The following is a 27,860-nucleotide window of genomic DNA, read 5'->3' as shown; positions in this document are numbered from 1 at the left end:
GTGACATTTGTTTGTACCCAGAAGTTAAATATCAGAGACAGCCAGAAAATAATTAAATTTTGGCAAATGACATTCTTTTCCATCAGCAGAAGAAGCCTTGCTCCCTGACTTGTATCAAGCAGTTGTAAAGCAAGAAGATTTGAGCAGAGAATTCAAGCCCAAACTCAACCACAGAAAAAATGTTGCCCAGCACTGTCATCAGTCCAAAGACAAACGCTCTTGTTTTCATTTTAGACCACTACTGCAAAGAAGAGCTCTGTGAGACCAGTAACTATGTGGAAGGACAGCAGAAAAGAATCATTGACAGTCAAACATAAAGCTATGGTCTTGAAAACCAGATGACAGAAATCTAGGAGGAAATTGAGAAATAAAACAAGCAGGTGTGGTCAATGAATGTTAGTGGGGGGGGGGGGGGGGGAATGGATTTTGTCAAAACTGAAAGTAATGGCACATTTCCAAGAAATTTTTAAAATCTATCTACCAGGACTGAAATGAGCAGGGGCACAACCAAACAGTGACTACACTTTAAAAAATGCGAATGCCACCTTGATCATTTCAAAGAATCAAGGTGTGAAATTAGCAAAGGGCTCCAAGAACAGTTCCTAACACAACAGATGTGCACTCATGCTTGTTAATAATGGGGTTTCCATGAGATGACTGCCAAATGGTAGCACTTCACATCAAGCTGCCAGCTCCACACCCACAAATCAGCCTGCTACATGTCTAAGTGTTACCATCCACTAGGCTTCAAACTCACATGGGTCAGTGGACTGCTGTGTAAGTGACAGCATCCGCATCCACTAAAGTGTTGCAGGAGCAGAAGTTGGGAAATTAATGATACAAATAAGCTATATGCAAATAATTTATTAACCCTCTATCAGCAACCACATGTCTCTCTCTTGAAAAGTAACCTCTTCCTCACCAGTGTGGCCTCTGGGATCCAGGACATTTTGTAGATACCAAAAGGTCTGCAAGCACTTGGGATGTAAAGAAACAAAGGAAAATACAGAAAATCCAGGAAGTTGACTGATATTTGATACATTTGTACATTCTGTACCTGAAAATAAAGGAGAAAAAACTCACAAACTGATGGATATAGCCTTCTCACAGCCAATCTCTTTTTAGGGCTAGGGTTTCATGTCACCAGCAACTTGCCAGTTGGATCTGATGATCATATTCTTTACTTTTTCAATTTCCTTAGTGCTTTCAGAAATAGCTATCAAGTGAAATGACATTGTAAATACATAACAGATTTATAAACTGCCCATAATGACAGTCTGTTTTCCACTGCTTTCATAAACATAAAGCTAACTTTGACATGTCACTGTGCCCCATTCAAGTACCTCACCCACGGTTTTTTTATATTTAGTTCATTGTTTCATGAAAAATGAGATTCATTGGCATGAGCTTGGGGAATTCTATGAAACCAGACTCCCTGGTCACCTTGAACTTTACCATGGCAGGAAACTATTGTACGTGAAACATGGCATTTTGCTTCACAGAACACTATATTCTTTCTGGGGCTACTAACTGCCAGACACAAGAGTCAAGCAGACCTGCAAGTCCTGCTCATGGGCATATAATCCAAAACCACTCATCCTTTTCTCAAGGACAGCGGGACCAGAAGCAGGTTACCCTATATATGTGCCTGCTGAGATTATGTATAACCTCATGGTCTTAGTTCAGGTGCCTTCCTCTGTCTAGATGAGGAAGAGTGAGAACAGGGCATCAAACAAGCTGTGGTCGAAGATCAGTTTGGGGAAGCGAGATCCTGATGTGCCTGGGAGGTACTGGGGTGCCAGGGGTGTTGTCATTCTCAAGTCCCTGCTCTGGGGGGGTGAAGTGGCTTGGCAGGGGGGCTACACAGCTGCGCTGCCTGCTCCAGCACATCTGGGCAGGAGATGTAAAGGGCCCTGCGCTTACTTCTTTGAAGTTGACTCAAATTAAAAACATGTAGGAGGCTGTGCCACTTTTCCCGCGAGAGGACGGAGGTCAGAAGAAAATGAGGGGGAGAGGAAAGTAAAAGGAGAGAGGGGGAGATTTTCTCTGTTGACTCTCATCCCTCTCCTTCTTGGTTTTCAATACTCTTTCCTCAATTTCTGAGAAGGGTGTATTAAAAAAGGGAAAGGAAAACAAGAACAAAGATGAAAAGCAGATTTTTTTTTTAAGTTAACAGAAATGAAAGGTTACATTGTCTTTTTCTAAAATGGGAAAAAGGAATGTTTTCCTGAATTTGAAGTGCTTCCATAAAACAAAGAGTTTTGGCAAAGCTGCATTTCTCAAAGATGATTTTGGACAAAAAATATTCATAAGCTTTAATAGTAATCCAAACTTTCAACAGCTCTAACTAACAGTCTCTCCCACATGAGCTGTGGCAAGGGGGACAAGGAAGGGGAATTATGAATGAGCTGGACTCAGAGACGGACGCCTTGCAAAACCAGCTCCCCATGGCACAACATGCAAGAACATGCTTGTATCAGAGAGGACACTGTGGGAGAGGGATGCTGATCTGTGGGCTGCGTAACAAGTTTTCTTTCTCTGGCATGCAGCCATGTATGCAGCCTCACAACCTGCCAGCAGCAGCATCTCCCTGAAACTAGAAGTCCCCCTCCCCTCCCCTCCCCTCCCCTCCCCTCCCCTCCCCTCCCCTCCCCTCCCCTCCCCTCCTCTCCTCTCCTCTCCTCTCCTCTCCTCTCCTCTCCTCTCCTCTCCTCTCCTCTCCTCTCCTCTCCTCTCCTCTCCTCTCCTCTCCTCTCCTCTCCTCTCCTCTCCTCTCCTCTCCTCTCCTCTCCTCTCCTCTCCTCTCCTCTCCTCTCCTCTCCTCTCCTCTCCTCTCCTCTCCTCTCCTCTCCTCTCCTCTCCTCTCCTCTCCTCGTTTGGTAATTATTGGCTTCTCTACATGCAACAGAGGACAGGAATAGGTCCTGATTGTTTCTTTTGTTCTAGTTGTGGATAAAGCCTGCACTCTAGTGGATTGTCTCTATAGGAAAGTATAATCTATTTATTGATTTGTGGGATATAAAGACTGAATTTCCAGAAATGCTGGACTCTGGTCTGGCTCCACCTCTTGAGAACTGTGAGCACAGCAAAGTCAAGCAGACAAATGTTTTATAAAGTCTTACACCCCTCCCTGCCCCCAGTTCTCCGGAGAACCTCAAAGGTTTTGGTTGTTCTAGTATCCTGGGCTATGCATTGGGGACAGATTAGGTGTAGATAGCTGTCTGTATTTACACACAAAAAGACAGTTTTTCATTGATTACTTGTCTAAGGAGGCTCAGGAGTATAATTCATTCTAGAAGAAATATTACACATAATAGACTAGCTCTTTGGCTATCCTGGTTATGAATAGCTCCTCTCAAGTTCATGGAGTCCATCTGATAAAAAACAGATGAGGGTCTGGTCCACCATGCTCATTGAAACATACCCCTGATTAGACCCAGGCAAATCACTCATACTAAAATATTTGTTTGACACTTGCAATTTGCTTGTTATGCAGTTTGAAGTCTCCTTCTGGCAAATTTCCATGCTGAAGTAGCAAGGCTTACTCTTCAAGGGTCTGGTTTGAAATCCAGGATGTCAACGTAACTTTCTGTTGACTCCACAAGGCTTTGGAGCAAGTTCTAAACTCCTTGTTCATGGAGGGTTCATGCACATACTTAATGGTAAGCATGTTAGGTTTAACAAGCACTGAGGATACTAGGAAGTGTAAACATATTCTTTGCTTTAGGCTTGTCCCTAAATCCTTTGCAAAATCTGGGCTTAAAATATTTACTAATACAATGGGGAGCTGGAGACAGTCAAAATGAATTTATTTTAAAATCTGTATGCTTGAAGAACATTTGTTATACTGTCTCTTCAGCTCTTACTGCTGCCTAAAACCACAATGTCAGGCATGAATAATGGGGCCAAGAGCGAAGTGTTGTACTACTAAGTATCATAAGAAATGCTTCCCTGTGTGCCCTTAATTTCCATTAAAAAGTGGGCAGGAAGAATACTGTTTCCAGAGTGTACAGGTTACACCAGTAGAGTAACCCCAATTCCATTTTCCATCATTTCAACCTTGGCATAAGGAAAAAGCATTCTCAACAACCAGTATCCTGTTTGTTTGTTCGAGTGTGTGCTTTGCATACTTTCCTCTGTGCCTGATGGGAACAGTTAGCTCTCCCCCAACATCTTTAAAGCCTGTCATCCATCCTCAGCTGAATCAAATAGAGTGTCCATTCCTGCAAGTTTGATGAAAAGAAGCAGCAGGTAGAAGCAAAAAAGCTCTACTTGTTCCCTCTTCAAGACAAAAGAGGCAACCCAGTTTGCTCCCTTTCCCCTGCCCTTTGGGCAGAGAGAAGTCATCAGCAAACAGCTGTTCTGAGCATCCACATCCCCAGAAAAACTAAGCAGAAGTCACATTTTATTTGTCAAGGGTTCTTTGTCACCTGGAGTCTTGTGTGTCTAACAAGGCTTATGCTTAGATTTAGGTCTCCCTGCAGACAGGTTGTGCAAAATACCTGTCTTCCATGTACATGTTAGTATTTCATACAGCATGAGGTGCGCAGTAGTTCTGACAGGATTTAGGCAAAAAGTCAAAATGTGCAAAACAGAAATTGCCTGAAAGGGAGGCTACTGGAGATTAGCTTCAATGCTTATGAGCTGCTTACTTCACGTGGCCTCAGAATGTAGATTCTGCACCTGATAACAGCAGAAGGTTAAAACTTCAGGCAAGTTGGACATGACTGGAAACACAAATATTAAAAATGAGGATAATATGAATTGCTGGAGATCATGCCACACAAAGTGTGCTGCTTTGCCAACTAAGTTTTCCCTTATGGTGCTCAAGGTTTTGAAACTGCTCTTATTTGGAAGTTCTCTGCTGATATAGTAGAAAGTGTCCAATTCCTCCAAACTCCAAGGACTCAATGGTTATTTAAAATTTACATTTGAGGTCCCCATCTTGCTTTATGATATAAATAAAGAGCTGGATTGCGGCAACTCTAATAATTAGGATAAGCAGAGCCTTTTGTATTTAAATTAGATAGATTTCCACCAACAGTAACACTACCAAAGCTATGGCACCTACTGCTGAAAAAAGTAAATTGTAGCAGAAATGTAAGTGAAGGCAGCATTTAACAGATGAGATGCTGCAGTGATACTTATGTCATCCTCAGACTAAATACAGCAGCCTGTCTTTCTTAATGATCTGTCTTCTTCTATTTAACAGAATTTGAATGTTCATTTGTTGTTGTAACTTGACCTCTCCAGTATTAATTTTCTCTTGGCTCTGCAGAGCTAGGGAGAACCTTAGAATTGTGCTGCTGACAAGCGCTACCGTGGTCACTGCAGGGAGCCAGGAATTCAAGGAGCAAAGTCGATGTAATCTGCTTGTATCTGGCTCCATGCAATTTCCAGTTGCTCTATGCAAAGCCAGTCATTGTTTGCAATTCATCAACTACAAAAACAGGACTGAGAGGCACAGGCAGGTCAGTGTCCCAAACAAGATGAGCTGTGTTTTAACTTAGAAGGGTTGAGCCCATTATCAGTCATGCTCCAGGTTCTCACTCAACTGATAACAGACTCAGCCACCAGTACACATTTTCTCGAACTTTGAATGACTGCCAGTCCCCATCAAGTAACTGTTTAAGCAACTTTCTAAGACTTTTTTCCCCCATATTAACGTTTCCTATCCTTGATCACTTGGCTCAAAACAGGTAATTAGAGATAATTTTTCAAAAGCTGGAAATATTCCTTTCCCACTTCCTTCCATTCCTTGTTGCCAAATAACTGATGTTAAATGGTTTGCATATAGTATACGTGGGCTCTTTAAGACACATTGCTGAGCTGCAGGTAGACTTCAGGTATGTGGGCCTACTCACCTTTTATCTTCATTCCTCTAATGTTGTGACATGGTTTGATAATGCCATGAACTCTGGGATCTTCTGCGGGGTAATGACTTCCCATCAGAAACCAGCAAGTTTTCCAGTGCTGTTCTCAAAGATCCATCATCAGACCTATGATATCTTCAAAGAGGAAATACTCCCCCCCAGCCCTCTTGGAGGCTGGATGCCCGCCAGCTATGGAGATCGGCTGGTATTATTGTTGAGCAGAAGAAGCACCAGGGTGCTGGCCCCTGACAACATGAGGCTGGAACATCTCGTGCAGTAATCGACAGCAGATGGGGACACGCTGCGGCGGGCCCTTTGTGAGGCTGTCTGGAAGCTCTGCTCCAGCGCGCAGCAAGGTTTGAGCAAGGCAGGGCTGAGTCCTTCGTGCTAGGACTGTAAACACAGGGGCGAGTGGTGGAGGAGGGTATGTCCGTTCTCGTATCGCTCCTGTTCACACTGTCTCTTCCCTACAGACAGGCCATAAGCACCCCTAGGGCACATTACTTGAAGACTGGTATTTTCTGAAAATTAACAGAGGCAAGTTCATGTACAATTCTGAGCAGAGTCAAAGCTTTTCAAAAATTCTTACTTTCATAAAAATGATGTGCAACGACTTCCTTCTCTGGTTTCATAAAAAAGAGAAAAATGAAACGCCTGACAAACCTTATTTTCAGTGTAAACCAGTATAATTTTTGATTTGGGTATTTCAGTTTTACAAAACTTTGGCTGGGTTTTTTTAGAAACAAAACCAGAAATGATTCCATTTTGTTCGACAGCTGTTTTCTCTCAAGGAAAATTATCAGAAGTTTCCAGTCAGCTTGTGGTGTTGGTGGATGATACTATTCAGAAAACTAATGATGTGGATTAGGAATTCTTATTGATATAATTCCTTATAATTCTGCCCAAAATATCAGGTGAAACATTTGCTATCAGCATATCATGAGAAGAATTTTACTGATGCCTGACCAAGGAATTTTGTCTTGTTTGTAAGCAGGTTTTAAACACCACAGGGTAGTGTCTTCTCACCCATGCAAACAATATGGTGAGGAACTTATGTTGGCTGACACTCCAAGTATTTCTATAATATATTATAAAATGCTGTTATAATACAAATAAATACATTTCAACATAGGGAAAGCTTCCATCCAGCTGGAAGGAGATGTGCTGCTCTAGTTGGAGGCTATCTTCAAGCAATCCCATCTAATGAGGTGGAATTGCCTGTGAGGGATGTTTCCTGGACCCTGGTCTTGCAAAATGAGGACCATTTACGAACTTCCCTGAACACAAGCTCATGGTCCCTATGTGGCAGAAGGGGAGGACTAGATATGGTGTTTTGGCATTTGTGACCTTTAACCTGCTTTTTGTCAGTTTTGCAATTCATTATATGGGGCATACAAACACACCACCATCAGTCTTCTGACAGTTGTTTCAGCTCTCAAAATGCTTATTTTTAAGCACAGAATAATTTCCTATCAATCTTGCTTTCTTGGCAAATCTTGCCTCATTCTCAAAGCTGATTTTTTCCTTCCATAAGAAACACTTTCTAAAGAGCTAGCATAATACTTATGCATGACTACTGTGCCACTTCTGTCTTTAAATGTAGCTTTTTGTTAGCTGGGGTTTAGGTGTATTGTGGGTCTTCCTGGGTAGCTGTGACTCCTGCAAACACACAGTGGAGAGCAGGCTGTCTCTGGCAAACCGTCAAGTGGAGACCACAGGTACACACGAGAAAATAAAGCAAAACTCTAGAGATATTAAATAACTTTTGAAGACATGATGAATATGGTGTGTCCTGATGTGGTGAAGCAAAATTCCTTTTCTTTGACTGAGAAGAAGATATGTGCTTGGGCTCAGGACTGAGATCCCAAATGATGCCCATACCAGTGGTCTGCAGGCAGGGGCTTAAATTCTAATGGCTCTTGGACTGAGGGATGGGAGGAGATTATTAAAGACATGCCGCTGTTGCTATGACCATACTTTTTTCTCCTGATGCTGCTGGTCTCCTATCCTGAAAGAAATGCCCAGTAAAGTTACATACAAGTTATATACTTAGAAGAATTGTTTATTGGTTGCAGTCAAGGCCAACTGAAGAAAATCAGCAGCTCCCTAAAACAGCCCTTTAATTCCTCTGACTGCTGTCTCTGAGCTGCACACAAGCCACAGTTTGCAGTGTAGGGGGGAGGAGAAGGAAGAGATAATCAGAAGCACATGTAGGCATTAACTACAGATTTGCTGAACCTTTTTGGAGGCAGTGGTTTGGGGAGACTGCCTGGCTAGTGGAGAGAGATGAGAAAAATAGCTCAGCATCACTGAAGCTTAAGGATTTGTCCTCTCCCCACACACAGAGCAGCACGGTGGAACTTACTACCAGCACCAGCCCTGGCCCGTGGCTCTGCACGGGACACTGCTGAGGGAATGCCATATCATTCATTTTTGGTGAAGAATCTGGCTCTGCTGATTGCTTCACAACAGTCTTGCAGAGTAGTTTCCTACCCAGCCTATATGACATTTAGACTGGATTAACCTTTTCTTTGTCTCACCACCTGCACAAAGCAGGCAAGGGCACCAGCTAATCTATACAATCAAGAGAGTTAGTCAGAGGATGGCAACTGGGACAAAGATTCTTCCCTCCCTTTGCTTTTAATTCTCATTTAGAAATAAAATCTCTGGACAGGGATTGTCTACCACCTTGTGCTGGCCCACAACTTAAAACAGCATGGCTTGGGTTTCCACTTGGGGAAATGCAGTTTACAGCTACGTTATAAACAATCATCAAAAATTTCTCCTCCTTTTACTTCCAGAGTCAAGCAAAGGCAAGGGAACTCTTTCCTCTCTCAGCCCTGCTAATGAGAAAGCACTTGGACAGCCACTGGTCACTGCCAATGGGAATTTTAAACAAATCTCTCATCCTTTTTCAGGAGAGGTATTTGGTGACTTTGTTCACCAGTAGGTATTTGGATACCAGTCTGCTAGGTATTTTGATACTGGTCCATCTGCTAAAGGAATATTTCTCCCAATTCCCTTGGTTTTTAATGTAGAACATCTGTGTCTTCTTCCCTGAAATAGTTTGTCTTTTTTTTTTCTTTAAAGTAAATTGATGAATGAAATGTCTGCTTTGTTCTTGAGTTTGCTTTGCTGCTGTCCAAAAGCTTTGCAGACACTTTAGCACACATACAGCAAATAATCCCAGATTCCCACACACACAAACACACACAGGCCCATGCACATGCACTCAAAATCATTACAATTCATTCATCTGAAGAGTGTCTCATCTTGGGCTTCGGTTTCAACCAAATGACCTGATGAACTGTAGATTACCTGAGTCAGACAGCTTGTCTACCGACTGCAAATAATTTTCCTGTTACTGAGAATGCCCTTGGGCCTCTGTGTCTTCTCATAGAATAAAACTGTTTCCATCTGCATGAAAATGTTGATTTTTGACAGATTTCTTCTTTGGACACTGTTTAAAGAAGACTGGTGAATATTTAGAGCACCCTGCATTCCTCATCTAGCAGTAGTATACTTCCAAAAGAGTCAAGTTGAAAAGTGTTGGTAAAAATGTGCAATTACGAAAAAATAATCTTCTAAACTTTCCTCTGCTAAACTGAAGCCTGAGGCCAACAGCAAGGTTCAATGGCAAATAGTCCTCTGCTGATTTGTTAAGGCTTCACCGCATGCTTTAAGATATTCTCTGAGCTGGTATTACAGGGGATATGAGATTGCTCATGAAAGCAACACGTAAAATGATAGGCAGCTCACTTGTGTGCTTCTATTATTCTCCTTCTGGCTGATGCATCTAACTTGGGGAACTACTCTGGAGTACTCAAGAAATGCAGGGTTAAACCAAACAAACTAACTAGTGCTTTCCTTTCAACTAAAGGAAAAATCCTTGCTTCTTAGCCCTACCCAGTCCTTGAGAATGAAGTCCTGATCATTAAATTAAGAGGCTTTCTTCTCTTTGTTAGCCTTTGTTTTTTACAGGCAGGCAAATGTTGCAAGTACAACCACTCCACAGAATGAAATATCACACATCCTAGAAACATAAATAACTTTCATATTTGTAAGTCCTGATAAGGAGTACTGTAAATGAAATTTTAACAAGATAACCAGTATTTTGCTTTCCATTAATCCTTGAAGCACGTCCCTCTGGGATAGCTTTGGAATTGAAAATGTATTACTGCACATCTCATTAATACCATGTGCTTTCCCTCAGTAAAAAGAGCTTCTGTCCTACAAGCCTTTTGGCACAGGGATCCAAGCTGGGCAGCTGTAGTAAAAGCAGCCCACGGGTTTCCTTCTGTCTGCCCTCGATAGCAGCCCTGAAAGGCACTGAGAAATATTTCAGCATCAGGTTAGACACATCAGGAGACAGTTTTGTTTCATGGGTTCATGTGTTCATAACCAAATATTGTTCACCTAAGAAGATAATTATAAATGATTAAATTGGTTTAATAGTAGAACCACTTGCTACAAAAGACAGTTCTGAAATGCATAGATTTTGAAGGTCAAATGGGACCACATAATCATCTTTATTGGGTTTCAACCATAGAGCCTGATGGACACTAACAGTAGACTAATAATTTGGTTTTGAGAATAATACTATTTTCCATGATTAAACCTGTCTTGGAGACACAGAAAAGGTATTGCACCAGTCTTCATTATTCTTGCCTTCATTAGGTAACCAAGTGCTTTATTTCTAGTTTTATTACATTTTAGCTTGCCATGCTAGCTAGTCCCCACCTGTAATTCACCAGTGCCTGTGCAGATGCTGAAAAAAACAGAGGAAATGCAAGAGGTTCCACAGACACTGAAATTAGTAGGGGCATTCAAACTGCTGCACAGAGGAGTTACATGGTCCATTTCATAATTTCCTGCACTAGTTTGGAATGGATCCTGCAAACACACAGCTGGGCTGTATTTCAATAATTAAAGGAGTGGGGCACGATTAACCTTTGCTGGCTCAGAAACTGATTCCCAAAGGCATCAGTTGCTTGTCTCTGAAAGCAATAGCTTTGCACACCAGAGCGCCCTGGGCATGAGGGTATGTGTGATTCGACTCGTTTTTTGTCCCGGAGGCCAGACACTCAGCAGGTTTCTGTCAGAAAAGTTCTCCTGAAGTCAATGCCACATTTGTCCCCTCACTGTCATGTCTATTTAAAAAAAAAAAAAAAAAAAAAAGAGGATCCAGGGCACAACAGACAACAGACAAAAAGTCCAGATGCCTGGACTTTTTTTCTAAACTTAAGCTACCTGGACTTTTCCACACAGGCTTATTGGTATTTGACTAATGTTAACCTAAAGGGAGCATCATACACTGCACAGCAAAATGCTTCCTTCAGCATTATGTCAAGTTCTCAGCAACAAACTTTCTAATTGCTAAGTATTTCCGGGCAGATTCAAATAACCAGAGAGGTGGGCATTTGTAAAGCACAGTTTAGGCAAGCTATCTGTAGGCAGAGCAGATTTACAACATACAAGCTGGACAGTGGGCTACTTCCTGCCAGACACGGTTGTTGAGACTCAAAAAAACCTGCCTGCTGAATTCAGCAGAGTTTTCTAAGACCTTACATCAAATTCAAGCACTCTGAACGGCAGGAAAGCATCCTTCATATTTTGCACTTTCAAGCGTTCTTGTCAGATGTTGCTATTTCTGGCATTCCTTACGCAGTTTGTGCACCACAAGAAACTAATACTCAAGGAATTATTGATGATTTGGCTAGAAGTTGTGAAGCTTAGCCCACAAGTTTGTAAGTATTTTCCTTTTTCATATTTTTCAATGGAGAAAAGCTTAACATTTGTATATCCAAACAGACATAGAGTCAGGCAATTTAGTAGTATATCGCTGCCAATTTATTGAAGAAAAGTTATTAAATTAAACTACACTAAGGTTAAGGATTTATACTTGGAAAGCAGCATACGTTTCTTGCAACCTGATGTACTTCCACTCTTTCCATCTCTCCTCAGCACAGACTCTGACCCAGCTTGGAAGCTGGTTATAAATCAAACCTACAGCTGCTTCATGTATCACATGATGCCTGGACTAACCGGAACAAAGTGGCTCTAATGATGCTTTTGTGAAGAGCATCAGCAGACATAATTTTGTCATCTAAAACATTTTTTTCAAAGTAAGATAGAATCCACATTTGTAAATATAACCTGTAGATATTTATATAGCTGAAAAAAGTATCCATATAGAGGACCTGAAGTGACAACAAAACAATCTTGTATATGACTTATTGTAAGTTTATGAAGACTCGACCACTGTTGATTAAAGGTTTGCTTATGCATGTAAATAGAAAAAAAATTTTAAAATTACCAAAACAACTGCTTCACCACAGGAAAAATGTGTTATGCTGGTAATTCTATGCTTGCTGTTCAGTGTTGTGCAAATCTCTTGTAATGTCACTCTGATGATTTGTGTATCTAAATACTTTGCAAGGGTTACTACACTTCTTTCTTTTGGTTTTCTGACAGCGGAGTCCAATAAAACATTCACATGGAAGCTGAATAAGAAAACTATGTTATCGGAAAGTCACACTTGCATATTTGAAATTAAACGTGCCTGTCAATACAAAAGCAAAATTTCCAAAGCAAGATCTTATTGACTGCTTTGTATAGTGTAATTTTTTTTATTATTGCTTAGGATGTTAATTAGTTAACTTTGTCTAGATGCATAAAATTCAGCTATTGGTAGCTCTATGGTTTTTGGTTTCTTTTCTCACTGATAATTTTAAAACTTTAAAGCAAACTAACTATGCATGCCCTGCACCAGAAAATACGAAAAAACAAACAGATGAAAACCCAAGGCCTGATGTACGGCCCCCATTCATTTGTAAAGATAAAATTCTGTTCCCTTACTCAGAAGAAGGGCCTCTCTGAGAGTGGGCAACGCCTGATGTGGCTTAGACAGGGGAAGTGTGTGCATGCCAAGGACCCTGAAGTCACTGTTTACTTCAAAGCTGTAACTTGAGCTTCCCCAGTGACTTCGCAATAAATCAAATAAACCAGGCTGCGGGAGCACAGGAGGCAGGGTAGGAAAGTGGAAGAGATGGGGAAAAAGAAAGTGCTGTGACAATGAAACGTCCAGGAGACAAAGCTGTCCTCCTATGGGTGCACAGTCAACAAATGCAAAATTATAGCTGGTTGCTTGAACAGTGCTTGCTTTCTTCATTCAGAGAATTGAACCATGGCATCCCCAACTACAGGTACACTCAGGGAGCTTAGGAGTAATGCAAGCCATGCTGTGTAAACTTCCTCACACATTATTTCTTCCCAGTCACACAGTCCTGGGAGTTTTATTTTTTTAAAGTCATGCAGGCAAATGTCACACAGAGACTAGCAAGTAACTCTTTATCATTGACACTCATCTCAGCCTAGGTCTCCACAAGTCCAACAACAGAAATGCACAGTGGAGGAGGACACAGGGGAAGCTGACCAAGCTATGTGAATTTCAAAGACCTTTCTTATTTAAGACCAGATCTTGGAGCCCTACTCACCTACAAGTGGAGCATTGGACTTGGATTTACAGATGATTGTTGCAAAATAAGATAGTATACAAACTTACACTCTGTCTGTAGCTTCATGTTAGTCATCTCTGAGGATGTTCTTACCCTTCAATAAGCATGAGAAGAAAAGTATCTTACCCTTGACTGAAGAAAGTCTAAGCTTACATACACTGCAGAATAAGAACAGTTGGTCAATGACAAATGAGGCCAAAACATCTGTTCAAACTACTTCAATTTTTTTTTTGTTCAAACTTGCAGGTAATCAAATGCTCCAGGAAGATTCCTTATTTTGTTGTACTGAATACAGTTTGTTGAATAATCTAAGGTAGGTACTTACATGGCATATAAAAGCACATATCAATTGTTTAAAGTATTTTGCCTTCCAAACTTCCTGTGAGGTTGACAAGTATTAACACCATTTTATTCATCAGGGATGACACTGATGTAGAAGGCACAGAAGAACACTGGATCCGCTGAAGTTAAAGGATGCTTTTCACCCAAGGAGAAGTTAACAATTTTCTTGAAACAAGGCAGGAAGCTAGAGGGGAAACAGTAATTACAAAAGGTTTGCTCACAGGGCAAGCTGTTGCCTTAATCACTGGGTACTTTTTCATGTCTAAAATTGTACTTAAAATACGTTTGTAAAATCCATCTCATGACACCAGCCATTTTTGTTCTTCTTTACACATACAGAAATACTGTGATTTCTACTTATAAGTGTCCAGGAATGACACTTGCGAGCAAACAAGTTACCATTATTCACTACTATCTATTTATCATTCCCATATATACAAAGTTTGTCAATCAGTCAGGAAACAGACTCAGCTCCCTGTCACTTAGGTAGGCAGTAGTACACATAAAGATGCTTTGCAGTAGTTCATATGTCTGATATGATTTGCAAATGTGACTTATTCAGAGAAGTCATGTGATGAGCAACTATTGGTCATGAATGGATTTAAGATAATATTTTTCCTATACATTTTCTATAAACAAAGTGGGATGAATCTGCTCAACAATTATTAAATGTCAGCTGCACAACATATACAAGAAAACTGGGCTATATCAGAATTTTGATACCATTTTCCTTTTCATAGCTTCGGTAGGAGCACTGTCAAAACACATTTCCCTGAAACAAAAATACTTTAATGGAGCAAAAATATGTTGGGCTCAATTCAACTGAAATTAATTTCTGCAATCTCTTCAGAGTTCACAATCAATGTCTCCTTGTTCAAGAGACAAGCTAAATGCTCTAGAGCATTCATGACAAACAGGCTTATTCATCATGCATTCATCTTTCTCCTAGTGAATCTTACCCTGTATCTCCACACCGCTGTGACATCCCAAACATAAAGCTATACCTGACAAAGCTGACCCATGTAAATTCACTTTGTTTTCTGAAAACTGAACTTGCAGATCATGCAAGAGAATAGCTAGTTCAAGGAGAGCTAGTTTTGCAGAGAGCAGCCCTACTGGCTTGACTGTTCTTTCCAACTGGAAGACATGATGAGAAAGATTTAGTAACTTTAACTTATGTAAAACTTAATAAGGATGTTGGGGGAAGGAGAGTCTGGAGATCATAAATACTTCACTACTGAGTGTTAGGAAAAAGAAAAAGAGTAATGAGTGGGTAGGCAGTAAATTATTAAGCTATCGTTCAGCAAATCTAGACAGGGGAATTAAGAAGGGAAGGAGTAAAATTCTTAAGGATTTATTTTATTAACTAGTTTCCAACTTAGAAGAAGGTTAGAACTTTCCCCTTAATTTTGGGGCAAAGGTTATAGCTGGTTCTCTTCTTTATAAGGGATTGCTGATGTGTGTTATTAATCACCTTCTTCAATGCTGTTATAAACCTTGGCAGACCTGCATAGCATAGTGATGATTGAAAAAGACCAGTAGCACCTGATGTCTGGCCAAAAACTCGGTATTACCTGCAGCTGTGCAAGGTGATTACTGCTGCTCTAGACATGAACAACACAGGCATCAAGAAATACAGGATCCAGGGTGCTCCCACACATCATCCTATGTGAAAGAAGGAAAGTGATACCATCAGAGATAGTGAGCCCTGCCACCCCATGTGCTCTCCTAATCCCAGCCTCTGGACAAAACATCTGCCCAAGAGAAATGGGTTGACTGGCTGCAGACTGTGAGCTGCTGATCTACACCAACTGAGAAGTCACTTGTGCTTACACCAGATGTGTTGCCTTTTAAAGATCAAAGGGACTTTTGTGGGGTAGGAGGAGACCTTTTTCACTTCCTGTTAGCAAATGACAGTGGAAATTCCCTCCCTGGACATCAATAGCAAAATTTGGAAGCTGTCTGGAGGGTTGTAATGAATGGCCATCAGGCTTTCCCTGTTTCCTTGACTCACTTACCCCAGATGGTTGAGGAACTGTTCAGTGAGAGAGAGGCCTGGATTCTCAATTTTCATAATAGGGACCCCTCTACACTTCCTCTGATGTATGTTCACTGCCAGAAGACAATGCCATGTTCACCAGTGCTTGTGTATGCATCTCCATGATTCCTAACACTGATCATGCACCATCACTCTTCTCTTCTACATTCAGCAACCAGAGTACATTTCTGGGAACACGCTTGTCCAATCAATGGCAGAAACACTGCAACAAGGTTAATGAATCCTGCCAGTCAGCAAAATAGTGCTGAGATGCCCACAGCTTTAGCAAGAGACTGCCGAGAGTGTCACAGCATGGCTCGAGATGTGTCCTGGCACACTGTGGCAAACCATGATTGAGTCTTTAAGAGGTGACCACTCCAACCAATGCCCTGTGCCTTTTTAGTACAGCTTGCAGTCCTGTCTCCTCCTTTGTCACCCCACCATGCCAGCAGAAGGAAATTCTGGGTTCTACACCCTGAACCTCTTTAGAACAAAATCTGGCGCAGTAGTGAAAATCCATTTTTATGGGCTTTTTAAAATAAGACACCAGATTTTGTATTGAATTGGCTGAGACATGCATTCTTTTTTGCTGAGTGGACGCTAAATGCAGTAACTCCCAGCAGAGGAAGGGAGATGACAGTTCAGGGCAGTAATTTTTCAAACTTCTGCCCCACTATTCCTCTGATCTTATTTTTAGTGCCTTTAGTTCTCACACTTCCCTGTTCTCTCTTTTTTTTTTTTCCCCTTTTTTCTTAGGTGGGTGGCATATTGCTTTCTTATATATTCAAGTATTTTAAAATGCCAACATAAATTAGAAGCTCTTGGGAATATTTCTCTGAGAGTGCATGGAATATTAGCTGCTAAAGAGGCATGCTCATTTCCAAAATTGGTCTGGGACCTTTAAGTCAGTGGTACCCATTTGGAGATGATTCCATGAAATCATATATGCAAGTAAAATAATCCAAAACTTCTGAAAGGATTTGTGAAGAAAGAAATAATAAGCAGCATATGTAATAACAAGGTAGGAACTAATGTTGAAATCAGCAGAAGGGAAAGAATATTTGGTCCAATTCCACCATTCATTCCAGGGAATTATTTTTAAATCTCAGCTCAGTTTTTTGATGAACGATAGTAGCAGGGAAGCCTCACATCAGTTGTTCTTAGATGCCTGACATTTTTATGAGGGTTTTTACATGGAACAGCTCACTCTGTGAATCAATACTGAAAACACAGAGAAAAGTATTCATTTACTGATTCTGAAGTTCTAAGTAATTTTTGATGGTATAGTTTCACTGACTCAAGTGTTATTATCTTATGTTGCTGAGAGTAGAATTTTCTTTGGCAGATCTACTTGCTTCTCACCGGTCAAAGTTAAGCCAAATTCTACCTAATTAAAAAACCCTAAAAAAATAAAAAAAGAACTACTGTCTCATGCTGCAGATAGAGTTTACAAATTTTCTTGAAATCATCTTTTCCCAACAGAAAAAAAAAAAAAAGCTGGGATTCTTTCTGACATACAGAAGCAGATGAATGGTTGAAAAAAATAACTTAATCTGAATATTCATTTTAAAGCCAGGAATACATTTTAAAGCAAATTCTTAGTCAGTTGAATTTAACATATTACAGCTGAATCCATGATCTATCAAAGTATAGTGGGAACTCACGAACCTAAGTCCCATTTTCAAAATCAACATCTGTAAGTCCCTACTGAAGTGATTTTTAGTCTAACTTGAGTACTTGTAAAGATTTTTCATGGAGCTGCACAGACTTAAATTTCACTGCTTCTCGGTGTGGTGGAAGCTTCTAATTTCTGAAAACGCATGATTCTGAAAAGTGAAGTGGTCCGAAGACCTTTAATGACTTCTAACTTCAGGGTCTGACTTATGTGTGAGGATGGCTAGAATAGCTCCCATACCTCTCTTAAAGACATCCAGCCGCCCCAGGGAAAACACAGCTGCTTATGGAACAGTCAATGCTCTCCCACAGTTTACAGGTCAGCACATGAAGGTAAGTCAGCACCAGTTTCCATCCAGTTTAAAGCTCTGTGCTGCCATGCAAAAGCAGCCGAGCTGCCACAGCAGCGGGGTGACATATGTGGATGGACAGCTGGAGCAGGAACTGCTGCCACTATCTCAGCGTAAATCAACGCTGTTTGCAGAGTTGAGGCTTTAGGCATATAGGAAAACTTTTCTCACCTATTTTGGTTTGTATTAAAAAAAAAACAACCCACAAAACATTTCTCCTTAACTGCTGTATTTCTCCCCAGTTCTGACAGGCTATGCTTTGTCATATTCAGCTCTAGGTATTCAAGGTAATAACAGATTTGATATCAGGCATTAACAAAGACAGACAACAGCTATGAGTTTATTTCTGGTTTTCTGTCTACTCTGTTAACTTACTGCAAAAATGAATCAAAGCACCATGGCTACACCAATGAAAAATGCCCTGTTCAAAACCATTTCTATGGAGAAGCAGGCCTTCCTGAAAAGTCTGTCAATGGGAAGTATACAGTCACTCATTCTGACACTGGGCAATGGCTTTGCTTTTAATCTTTGATCCTATTGTCCTCAGCTAATGAGAAGCAATATTGTGTTTGGAAAGTGTGGCAAGGGTTTATGTCCTGTCTTGCAAAGCTCCATAAAGTTTTAAATCCTTATGAGGCTGAAGAGTGGTGACACATGCACTCAAAACAAGTTGCTGTTTTCTGTTTTAGTGACTGGGGTTTCCCTTTTCATTCTTGTACACAGCTTACTTTCAAAAGAATAAATATGAGAGTTTTTGTTTACACACAAAAAAATTACTTTTAAGTAAATATGTACATGCACAAGTGGACACATGCCAGTAGACCCAGTCATCACCATCATTTTAGGACTCACATTTTAAAACTGGCCAAGAATTCCAACTAGCAATGAGCCTGTCCTCAACAAGGTCCCAGGAGCCTGAAGCACTGGCCTGGAGTGAATTGTGGCCTCTTCTTCACCTGGTCTGCCCTAAGCATATAGGTCTGCCTCCTCTCTGCAGATCTCTTAACCACTTCTTGAGTTTCCTTAGCCAGTACTGAAAAACAGCTGCTGAATCCTACCTGAGCTGGCATTGAGTCCTTCTGAAATGATGAATCTGACAAAGAAAGATCATCCATGTTGGGTGTCCTCCTTGCCAGAGTGGATCCAGAATTGTCCTTGTATGAGATTTAGAGGGGAAAGAAAGAAAGAATGAAAGAGGGAAGGAAGGAAGGAAGGAAGGAAGGAAGGAAGGAAGGAAGGAAGGAAGGAAGGAAGGAAGGAAGGAAGGAAGGAAGGAAGGAAGGAAGGAAGGAAGGAAGGAAGGAAGGAAGGAAGGAAGGGAGGGAGGGAGGGAGAAAGAGAGAAAGAAAGAAAGAAAGAAAGAAAGAAAGAAAGAAAGAAAGAAAGAAAGAAAGAAAGAAAGAAAGAAAGAAAGAAAGAAAGAAAGAAAGAAAGAAAGAAAGAAAGAAAGAAAGAAAGAAAGAAAGAAAGAAAGAAAGAGAAAGTGGCTCCCTGATATATTATGCCTAGAATTCTTTGCTTTTTAAAATGCAGACTGAAAAGGCTCCTTGCAAACTGGTTCTGCCCTGAGTTTTGACCACTCAGTTACACATGAAAAAAGCAGAATCCATATAAACAGGGATTTAAGCAAATAATTATTTCTGGTGTTGCTGAGCAAAGAGGAAGTTTGATATCTGAAAATGAATCTAATCACAAAACATGGTGTGAAACACTTGTGTCAACTTTGGTTGGAGCCTAGTAGACTCCACATCTAGAAAAGCCTTGATGTCTAAAAAAGAGGATGAAGCAACGTAGATCAGAAAAGTCCCAACAAAATAAGGCCTCTCATGCCGTAAAAGAGAATTTGTGTCATCAACAGAATTTAAGAAAACCTAACCTTTCATATCATGCTTCAAATTACTTGTCTCATAAGACCAAGAGAGTCTCTTACTGTTAGTCAGTTTTCAGTGTGCCATAAGCATTTAGATGCTTAGGGCTGTATATATATCACCATTACATAAAAACAAGCAGTCCCAGCAGGCTGTACCAGCTGGTGGTGATGGAGAAGGACTTCGCCATAATGACCTGCCTGAGTTCTGTGGTCAGTTTAAAAAGGTCTAAATGAGTAATTTTTCCTCTTCTGTATCTTTTCATTCTCTCTTACAGTGTTAACTTTCTCTTGTCTATTACAGTGCTTATCTTTCCCCTTATTTCTCTACCTCTTTCTCCAGCAGTGATAAGGTTTGCACACTTTTAATGCCATCTTTCTCTCCCTCTGCTTTAAACTCCCCTGAACCAAACAAAAAAACCCCAAATACAATGAAACTCAAAACCTCCCAAATTCAATTAAGAGCTCCAATGTGATTTCATTTTTCTTTTTCTTCTCTTTTACCAGACTTTTCCTTTTTCAAGCCTTTTCCTGTTTTCAGCTCATCCTTTGAAGCATAAAGGGTTGCATAGGCTTTGGGAAAGACACAACAGATCAAAGCCAATTCTTTTGACTATGCCTATGTGACCAACAGATGAGAAACAAATCAGCTTTGGTTTGTGCCTAGAATGAACTTGGAGAACTTGAATTTAGGATGGAGGAAGTTTTTCAGTGATAAATGAAGCAGACATTGTGTGGAATTGGAGACATACAATAAACGTGGCATTTCACGCCGGCATTTCTGTGGTGTTCCATTTTGGCTTTAAAGTGTGGCTTTACAAAATGCTCCAGAACTCTTAACAAATATTGTGAATACCTAGCACACATAAAATAATTAATCACACCTTTTTTCCTGTTTTTCCTCACCCAAGCTGTTAAAAAGTTCTTACTCTAAGATGACATCTATCAGTTTCTAACATCTTCATACCACCTTTTCTCTACAAATAAATTGCAAAGTTCCCTAACAACCTGCCCCAGCTATGATGAATTTTAAATTTCAGTTTCTCCTTCCCAGACACCTTCTAAATAATGACTCAGAAATTTACTTGGCATGGGCCCCTCTCTCACACACCTTGCTGCAGGTGCTCATACATCCTGCTGTGATGCCCAGGAGCTTCAGGCAGGTGGGTCAGTCTTACCAATGTCCTTATGAATTTTCTGCCACTCTTGCTCAGATTTCCTACCCTTCCACCCCTGATGAAATAGTGTGGCTCTGGCACACCTGAGTGGCAAATGGGACTCGCAGAGGTGGTGCTTGGGCTCTTGTCTTTGCCCAAGCTCTCCTCATCTTTGAGACGAATCCAGCACGCACAGGATAGTTCAGGGATAGAGGTGGCTTCTTAAGGTGCAAGCAGAAAGTCCAGCCCAGGATACTCACCAGCATTAGTCCTTGCTGAAGCTTCACTTCGTACTGCTCCCTGAGATGTCCAAAATAGAAAAAAGTGTGTGTGTGTGTGTGTGTGTGTGTGTGTGTGTGTGTATGTATATATACACACATATATCCATACGCAGTACTGGTGTATAAATGTAAATCTGTATAACTTATACTACAAATAAACTAAAACCCAGAAGTGTTTTTAACAATTAAGTAATTTAAAGGTAATGACACCTTAGGGAAAATGTATAGGACTATGCTATGCTGTCAGACAGGTGAATTCATGAGTGAGATTGAGTTGTATTTGGACAACAGGACAGTAAAACCTACTTTTGTGATGAGTTCGGTTTTGAAAAAGCATGGGTAGGATGTTCCTGAGCAAGACTGCCCTGCAAACACTTTATTGGGGGATCGACCTCTGTACACAGGTGTTAACTTCAAACTTATACACCCTCTAAATCAGGCCGTAATTCCTGACGATGCCCTGGCTGTGATGCCAGGGCTGAAATGAGATTCTCATGCTTTGGTACATGACTCTGTATTCTGCATATTGTGTATCTGCTAATGTACTGTAACAGACCTACCACCACACTGTGTTTTCAAAGGAGGGAAATACAAGTAAAGCAATGAATCCTATGTGCCAAAGAAGTTCAGACATTCTGGGTTGTGTTTATTTCCTCATGTTACAACAGAGGTATTCAGCAAAGCTAACAGTGGCTGTCTCTCTCTGGTCTGTGGGGAGAAACGCTCCTTCTAGAGGAGCAGTCAGAGCCTGGGCTAAAAATAAGTCACCCAGAAGCATTCTCTGTAGAGAGATATATCCTCGTTCAGCAGAGAAAACCCAGGGATATGATATCTACTATGCTAAAATTTGCCTTTAGAAGTACTCCAAGGATGACAAACCTCTCATTGCTAGAGGTGACTGTGTCCTTGAAGCTCCAAGCTGGAGGACTATGGAAAACAGAAAGTGTCATTTTCATGGATGAGTAACTAGCTGACTTATGACACTCTGTATTTAAGAATGTTTCCCTACCTGGATGTGGGTAGGCATAGTTCCTAGATAGAAAAACTGCAAAGTATCCTCATTAAACAGGTTGCCTTCACTAGGGGCTCAGAAACATGCTCCTGATATTGTCACCTAACATTCTCCATACAAGCAAATTTGTTTTGTGTCACCTCTCCAACAGACTAAAATTTAGGCTTGCCCCATCCCACTGCAGGTGGGGCAAGTAGATGCTCACTCAATGTAGATGTTCACCTAAGTGTCTGGCTCTCTTTGTAGTCAGTCAAAAGAGCCAGGAATCTCCAGAGGTTCAATCAGTCCACCTAGGGCTTGAGTTGCCTCTGGAGCTGCCAGTCTCAGAGTTACAGAAAGAGCCTAGGTTTTAACCACTTGCAAAAGGTGCATTTTCATTCATCAGTTATTTAAGCAGTAAACTCTTGCACAGCATTAAGACATTGAAAGTAGACAGTGTTAGGCTGCTGTAACAACAGGCATCAAGAAAGCAAGAGCTCTGTGCCTGTAGCTTAGTGACATCAACAGTAATTTAGGGAAAAAAAATTGGTGACTGAGGTAGCAGTGGGACAAGCTCACTGTGGTCATGGAAGTCTCTAAGAAGAGGGTCTTAAAATGTAAGACTTGGAACATGTGTTAGACACACCCTTGAGCCAAATAAAACCCAAAACAAAAATAACAAGTAAAAATTAAAAAACTGGTCTTCAGTAATGCTGTTTGCTTGCAGGTATCTCAGGAAGTGCCTCAAATTCCTTTTCCTGAGCTGAGATGTCCTGGGATAAAGTAGGTCAGGAAACAAACACTCTCAAACCTTGGCCAGAACTATAGTGTATAATAGTTTCAGGAGTTTGCACTAAACTAAATAATGGGTTAAATAGCTGTACAGGAAAGATGTATGTTTAGAAGAAGCCATTTTGGGCACTTATTGTAAAGGGAGGCTGGGTGTACTATGGGAAATGGGCATAAACACAGATGGATGATCACATACCTTCTTGCTGCTTGGGAGAAGGCAAATAGTCATACACCCCTTTGGAGCTAGGTCACTCTTCCTTTCTGCTTAGTTTGAGATGAGTCGGGGTTATTGATCCTCCCTCTTTTTATCACACCTGGTGATGTAACGAAGAGGATTAAAGACACCCCTGCCACATGTCCTTTTGGTCAGCTCCCGCAGTTTAGATAGCAATGCTGGCTTGATATTCTCTGTAGGGATCCTGCCTTGATCTTGATAGATGGAGAGATGAATCCTGTCAGAGACAATACATCAGGCTGGGAAATGCAAGGGGAGATATGGCACTGCCCCATTTGTGCAGAGATGTGCACAGAAACACCCTGAGAAATCTTCCTGTGAACTGGCCTGCTGGCTTAAAATGCTGCAAGGCTAGGCACTTCCCCAAACTCTGCCTCATTTCTGGGTAATTCCCTTCTGGACTCCATCCTCTGCTGATTCTTGAGTGTTTATTTCCCAAGATAAGCAGGAAAAACAGCACCTCCTCTCTCCAGTCTGTAGGGAGGAGAGCTCAGTGTCTCTGCCCAGCTCTGCACAGGATATAGAGTAGATGAGGATGTGGGGTAAGGAAAGGTGGGTGTTCACTGTTTATATCCAGAAGCCTAAATAAAATGTAGGAAAACATTGTGGTGTGCTAACCCTTTGGCTTTGGGACAGGCAGACAGGGGAAGATAGAGTGTGCATTTGGGACAGGTGGAAGGATTGTCCCATGACTGGAGTGCACCAATTGATGGCTACAAGCTCTTTAGAAGGGATAGACAAGGAAGGAGAGGTGGTGGGGTGGCCGTGTATGTTAGGGACTGTTATGATTGCTTTGAGTACAAGTGCAGTGAAGACAGGAGAGAGTGTCTTTGCGTTAGAATCAGGGGGAAGGCCAACAGGGCAGATGTTGTAGTAGGAGTCTACTATAGGCCACCTACCCAGGACAGAGAGGTGGATGAAATATTCTATAGGCACTTAGAAGAAATCTCATGATCCACTTGCCCTTGTTCTCTCTTAACTTCCCAGACATCTACTGGAAATACAACACAGCAGAGTGGGACCGGTCCCAGAGATTCCTGGAATGTGTGGCAGATAACTTCCTGACACAGCTGGTGAGAGAACCGACCAGAGAAGGTGCCCTGCTGGATCTCCTCTTTGTGAACAGAGAAGGACTGGTGGATGATGTGGCAGTCGGAGGACGACTAGGGCACAGCGATCATGAAATAATAGAGTTCTCTATTCTTAGAGAGGCCAGGACAGGGGGAAGCAGAACTGACATCCTGGACTTCCAAAGGGCTGACTTTGACTTGTTTAGGCACCTGCTTGACAGGATCCCTTGGGAGACGGTCCTGAAGGGTATAGGGGTCCAGGAAGTCTGGGCACTCTTCAAGAAGGAAGACTTAATGGCTCAGGAGCAGGCGGTCCCTGGGTGCTGTAAGAGAAGCCGACAACAGAGAAGACCACCCTGGCTGAACAGGGAGCTTTGGTTGGAACTCAGGGAGAAAAGGAAAGTTTACAGCTTTTGGAAGAAGGGGCTAGTCACTCACAGTGATTACAAAGAGCTGTGAGGCTATGCAGGGCAGAAATCAGGAGGTCTAAAGCCCAGCTGGAAATTACCCTGGCTTCAGCAATCAAGGATAACAAGAAATGTTTCTGTAAGTATGTCAGTAGCAAAAGAAAGACCGGGGAGAGCCTCCATCCCCTGCTAGATGCAGGAGGAAACATGGTAACAAGTGATGAGGAGAAGGCTGAGGTCTTTAATGCCTTCTTTGCCTCAGTCTTTAATGCCTTCTTTGCCTCAGTCTTTAATAACAAGACTAGTTGTATTGAGGGAATCCAGCCTGCTCAGACAGAAGACAGAGACTGGGAGAACAACCCCCCCATAATCTAGGAGGAGAGAGTCAGTGACCTGCTGCATCACATAGACACACACAAGTCTATGGGACCGGATGGGATACACCCGAGGGTGCTGAAGGAGCTGGCTGGGGTGCTCGCTAAGCTGCTTTCCATCATTTACCAGCAGTCCTGGCTGACCGGGGAGGTCCCCACAGATTGGAAATTGGCCAAAGTGACACCCATCTATAAGAAGGGTCGGAAGGATCATCCAGGAAATTACAGGTCTGTCAGCCTGACGTCGGTGCCTGGGAAGGTGATGGAGCAGCTCATCCTGAGTACCATCACACAACACATGCGGGACAACCAGATGCTCAGGCCCAGTCAGCAGGGGTTTGTGAAAGGCAGGTCCTGCTTGACAAACCTGATCTCCTTCTACGGCAGGGTGACCTGCTTATTGGATGAGGGAAAGGCTGTGGATGGTGTTTACCTTGACTTCAGTAAGGCCTTTGACACCGTTTCCCACAGCATTCTCCTGGTGAAACTGGCTGCTCGAGGCTTGGATGATCGCACGCTTTGCTGGGTAAAAAACTGGCTGGATGGCCGGGCCCAAAGAGTTGTGGTGAATGGAGTTAAATCCGGTTGGCAGCCGGTCACGAGTGGTGTCCCCCAGGGGTCGGTTTTGGGGCCACTCACCACAGAGGCGAATGTTAATGCTTTTGGTTGCAGACCACGATGTTTAGGAGCTGGAGCCAGGAAAGTTTCCGGAAGTGATATGCTTCGCAATTAACTGAGGAACTTTAAAACAATGTGCACTCTTTAGGATATTTACATATATTACAGCCATAATTTTCCAATGCTAAGGCTCTATTATTTGATATTTTATTTCAGCACAACATCATCAGTGTGAAGTGGGACTGTTAACAACAAGAAAATCCCATAAAGTAAAGATTGATGGACAAATGACATGACAAATGGAAATGTTATTATTAATGTAATGTATTACTAATGTACATAAGATTCATGAATAACCCTTCAATAAATGATTATATTGTAGTGAATGAAGAAATTTTGTAATGTTCACTGCAATTTAAGTTCTAGCTTACACAATATCTATTCCTTTTTTTTCTGAGATTATTAAAAGTCAAGTGGGATATCTAGTTGTGCCTAGAGAAGCAAAAAAAGAAAAGAGCATGAAAGTGTATAAAAGGAAATTTTGGTGGAAGAACAGGAGAACCTTTCTTAAAGAAATCTTAGACAAAGAGTCCACTAAAGAGTGAGTTAATCCACCAGTTGGTAATGATCAAACCGATAAATAAACTGGTAAAACAAACAACTTTCATATGTATTGTGACTTAAGATAACCATAATGCAAATAAGAATCTGTGTTCTTATAGATAAAGAGAACCTGACATTTTTTCCTTAATAAATATTTTCCTTTAATAGAGGTTTTCTTTAAAATGGTGGAAGACACACCCATTTCAGCGGTTTCTTTACAAGCCTCAGTAATTAAGTTCACACTTGGTATTTGCAGTTGAGCCAGGTCAAATGTTTACTGATTCTTCAGTAATATTTTTAATTAGAATAGCAAAATGTGACAGAAAAAAATGGTGATGATTTCCTTAAGATAGGATAACACTTTCAGAAGACATATTGCCACACTGACATTGGAATGACATTGAAACAAGTTTACAGAATTGCCCTAAATCCATTAGTATCCATTCATTAGTATAAATGATGTCAAAATCTTGCTTATTATTTTCAGTCACAAGCATATGTCTAGTTTTCACTTACAGCCATCACTACACAGTTATATCCAGATACAAACGATAATTCATGTTCACTCACTTCATAATATAAGGCATTTCGTAAGACAAAAATAGGAGACACGGCTGGCCACATCTCTCTCCTCTCAGTGTCTGTATGGTTACAATGGCCATTGGAGACACTGAAAGTCTGCTGCTTTTGCATAAAAGAGGATAATTAATACTGCTAGTGAGTATGGCAGGGATAAAAATTCCCTCTTTTTTTTTTTCTTTTAGCCATTTTAGTATTTCACTGACAACATATGGCTAAAGAGAGAACCAAAGACTAGAGAAACCATGCAATAAAAAAAATCTAGGGATGTGAATGTTAATATTAAATATCACTTGCACAAAGTGGATATAATAACCAGAAACAGAGCACAAAATGCTTCCCATCAATAATGTACATTCAGTGGTGACTTCCCATTTGGATGTATGAATTCAACATCAGAACAAGGTGCTGGGTGACTTCACTGACTTCTGCAGCACAGAAAAATATTTGGTGCTACATTGTCATCCCTTTGTTTGTGTAACAACTTCTGGTCATGGGCTGTGAACTGAGTGTGAGTGCTGCACAGGAGGCAGAGACCTCTACATTGGGAGCTTCAAACATACAAACAAATGTTCAGCCGAAGGGAAAGCATGTGGCTGGCAGCTGACAGGGTTACCTATTGAGTGGAGGATCCTTGCAGGCAGTACAGCTTATACATAAGCTTCAAAATGAGCTGCATGAAGGGGTCTGGAAGCACTCACTGATGTCCTACATGGTACGGCTTTCTTCTTCAGCACATGCCTGCAGAGCATCCCACAGACAAAGTACCTCTTGTCCTCTTTTGTGTTACCCTTCCCCACCACAGCCCCCTGCAGTCACTCCCTTCCACTCTCCCCCCCTTTTTTTTGTTGCTGAGCACAAGATTTATAAACCCTTTGAAACATGTTGTTTCCAGATGTAAGCTCCAAGTGCCCCACCAATAGCTTCCTGCCCAGCTCCAAGGGCTGAGCAGAGGGAGACACACACACTTCCCCCTCACAAGCCCATGCTCCATTGCTCACTGAAACCCTCCAGAATCTGCTCTTTTCCTGGCAGAAACCCTTCTGCATCCCTTTGCTTAACACGGTGAATTACCAGCTCATTAGGGTCCCT

Source organism: Strix uralensis, chromosome Z, assembly GCF_047716275.1.
Source record: "Strix uralensis isolate ZFMK-TIS-50842 chromosome Z, bStrUra1, whole genome shotgun sequence".
Classification (NCBI taxonomy): Eukaryota; Metazoa; Chordata; class Aves; order Strigiformes; family Strigidae; genus Strix; species Strix uralensis.
The sequence above is the reverse complement of the archived record's forward strand: the minus strand, read 5'-3'. Positions refer to the sequence as shown.